We start from the raw sequence: 3764 nt of genomic DNA, 5'->3' as shown, positions 1-3764 counted from the left end.
CTGGAATGCAGTGTTGCCTTTGATGTGAAGTAGGGCAGTAAGCCTGTGTCTCAGCAGTGCCTAGGCCTGCATCATCCAGAGAAGGGACAGAGGGTTCATGCCTCACTCCTTGGGGGGGGGGGGGGTTGCAGGCCTCCCCAAATGTCATTTACATGGATTTCTGCCGTAAAATTATGGTTGAGATTAACCTGCTATTCAACCAGATCGTCAGTGCATCCATGAAGAAGCAGCTAACTCGCCCATCACCATGTGCTTCCTCTCTGCTGTGGCAGCTGGGCCCTTGGAATCTTTCGCTGCTTGATGCCTAGAAGACCAGGCCTCTGAGGAGGGGTTGGAGGAACAGGAAGCAGCCTGAGGGAAGGCACCACGATGGTGCTGGGCCCACTGACCTCCAGTCCCTCCTGCAAAGACTTCACAATCCCAGGACTGGGCTGTGTCCTTGGTGCCCTCCTCACTCTGAGCCCTGCCTGGCCATGGCACCAGCTCCAGGATGTCTACGACCCTTCAGAGGGGTCAGACCAAGATGGGGTGTCTGAGCCCTGACCAGGGGCCAGCAGGGTTTCGTGCTTGGGGGTGCTCTGGCCCCCTCGGGCCCTGGGGAAGCCTCAGGCTATCACCCCTGGAGCCTTGATTGCCAGGTCTGCACAAAGACCCCTAACACTGGCTGCATGTCTTGAAGCACAGTAACCTCCATCTTGTGTAAAAACTGCTGTTTGAAATTTTAACCCTGCTATTTTGGCTTCTGTAAACGCTTGTTTGGTTAAATAATAGGGAAAAAGTAAGACTGCTCCCATTCCAGAGAGGCCATGAGCTGTGCCCCAGACAGAGTCGTCAGTGCTGGCGCCAGGCCAGGCCTGGAGATGTGTTCTCACGGCCCGTCCCAGCACGCAGGCCCTCTTCCTCAGAAGGCCCGGAAGCCTCGTTCCAAACTTGGGAGACAAAGAGCTAGAAAAAGTATAAATAGGGAGAGCTCCCTCCATGTGGGGCTTAGACTTTGGAAACAATATTCCTCTAAGCCCGCCGGTGTAATAATAAAGGATTCCAAACTTTGGCTCATTAAGGCATGTCATGTCGGCTCGCTGATTTACAATATGACAGTCTCAGTCCTCCCAGCGTCCTGGCCAGTCTCCTGACACCTCTGGTCACTGCGGCAGTCCCGCTGCCACCACCTCCAGCCCCTGGCACTTACTCCAGATCTCTGCATGCGCCACTTTCACTAAAACTATTTTTTAAATATGTTTTTATTGATTTTAGAGAGAGGGAGAGAGAGACAGAAACATCAATGAGAGGGAGACATCGATCAGCTGCCTTCTGCATGGCCCCTGCCAGGGATCGAGCCCGCACCCGGGCATGTGCCCTGACCGGCAATCAAGTCGGCGGCCTCTTGGTGCAAGGTCAATGCTCAACCCCTGAGCCGCACCCACTGGGCTGCAGGTGCCACTTTTCCACCAGCCTTGGGTCTCTGTCAAATGTCTCTTCTCGGGGACATGCCTTCTGGATGCCTATGTAAAACCGCCCCCCACTCCCTCGTCTCTGTCCAGCTCATTCTTTTCTGTATCACATCCCCACATGAGATGGTGTGTACATCACTGGTTGTGTTAAGTGTTCTCCCAAGGAGGCATGTCTGTCTGTTTTATTCATTGCTGTGTCCCTAGCACCTAGATTGTGCCGGGGGGAGGGGCGGGGCGGGGGTGGGGGGAGACAAAGCTTTGTTTAAAGAATAGAATCTTGCCCAGCCAGCATGGCTCAGTGGTTGAGTGTCGACCTATGAACCAGGAGGTCAGGGTTTGATTCCCAGTCAGGCCCATGCTCGAGTTTCGGGCTCAATCCCCTGCGGGGGGCACACAGGAGGCAGCTGATCAGTGAGTCTCTCTACTCATGGATGTTTCTCTCTCCCCTCCCTCCCTCCCTCTCTGAAATCAGTAAAAATATGTGTGTGTTTGAAAAAAAAGAAGACCAGCATCTTCACACAGCTGCAGGGAAGCAGCTATGACGCCCTTTGTTCCCTCAGGAGCATGAGGCTGGGGTCCGAGGGCCCGGCTGGAGCACATGCCTGGGAATCCGGAGGCTGGCTGGCACGGGTCTCTCTGTCTGAACCATGTCAGCTCCTCCCCACTCACACCCCTTCCCCACAGTTGGGGCCCCCTGGTGCCCGTGTAGTGTGGAGGATTGTGGGGGAGCCACTCTCAAGATCTCACTCTTCTGGGGCCAGATGTCGCCGTAAACATGAGAGCGGAGCCAGCAAATCATCACAGAGACCTCCTCCCCCCAGGCCACTGGTGGGGCCTCGGAGATGCCCAGGTAGGGTGCCTTCCTCCAAGGGTGGCCACTCCTTGGCTGGGGACCCCATTCTGAAGAGCAAGGCAGCGCCCAAAGCTAAGCCAACGTGGGTACAAATCTGTTCTTGGCCTCTCCTCAGCTGTGGGCCTTAGTAAGCCAGTCCACATCTCTGAGACTCGGTTTTCTATCTGTAAAATGGGAACATGAATCTCTCTCTTGTCATATTGTAATGATAATTAAGTGAGGTTGAATGTGTGAAGGGCAGGCAGGGCACCTGGGATGCATTCAATAAAGAATGGGTGTTTTTATTATCATTATCAACAGCAGCAGCAGCATCCTAGCCATCTGTACACCCAGTTGACCACTCATCAATTGATCCACCCATCCATTCATGTGCCCACCCACCCACCTATTCATCAGTCCATTTGTCCATCTAGCCATCCATCTAGCCATCTACTACCTACTCATCCATTCATTCATCCACCCACTCACTCACCTATCCATTTGTTCATCCATATTCTTCCACCCATCCATCTGTCCATCCATCATTCCTCCACCCATCTGCCCACTCATTCATCTATCCATCCATCGTTTCCTTTCTTCATCATTTATAGCATCAACTTTTGCACTCATTTCTCACGCCTAGAGATTTTTCTAGCATCTGACCCCAACCTTCCCAGTAGAAACCCTCTCTCTGACTCCAACAAATGTCAAACTTAGCCCGGCCTTTACCCGAGACCCGAGACCCTGCAAAGGCTTGGGGCTCACGTGGTGCAAGTCGAGGGCAGAGGAGGAAGGAGGACCACTGCTCATCCTCAGCCCTTCATGCTACTCTCCAGCCAAGCCCAGACTGGCAACAAGCAGGGTGCCCTGTGGGCACCCAACCAACCATTCAGCTGATCAGTCAGTCATTCAAGTAACATCTATCGGACACCCACTGTGGTCCAGCCACTGTGCGAGCTGCTAGGGGCAGCGCAGGGAATGGCACAAGCAGAACCTCTGCCCTTGAGCAGGAGACAGGGCGTGCACACGTAGGGTGGGAGATCAGACCGGCAGCAGGCTGGGAGGGAGCTGCAGTCCCGGGCTAGCCCACAGAAGCTTCCCCTGCGGAAGACCTGGAGGTGAGGGGAGCGTGCGGGGACCTGGAGGAAGAGCGGCCAGGCAGCGGGAATCGCACATGCTGAGGCCCTGGACCAGGCTTGTCTGGAGAGTCCCAGACGCCCTGAGGCTGCCCAGAGGGAGAGGGCAGGGAGTGGGGCTGGAGCGGAGGCTGGTGAAGCACTGGCTTTCGCCTGGGGGGTCGGCGGGGGGGGCTCAGCGGAGCTGTAACTGAGCTGACAGATTTCACAAGGAGGCGGGACCGGCCCGAGCAGATAGTGAGCCTGACTGGCGAGGTCCTTGCTCTTCTCCAAAACCTTTAGGGCGCTGGTGGCTGTAACTTCCTGGGAGGGTTCTGCCCCGCACCCCCCACCAGGGAGACCGAG

This window comes from Cnephaeus nilssonii, assembly GCF_951640355.1.
Source record: "Cnephaeus nilssonii genome assembly, chromosome: 19".
NCBI lineage: Eukaryota > Metazoa > Chordata > Mammalia > Chiroptera > Vespertilionidae > Cnephaeus > Cnephaeus nilssonii.
Note: the sequence above shows the minus strand (reverse complement) of the source record.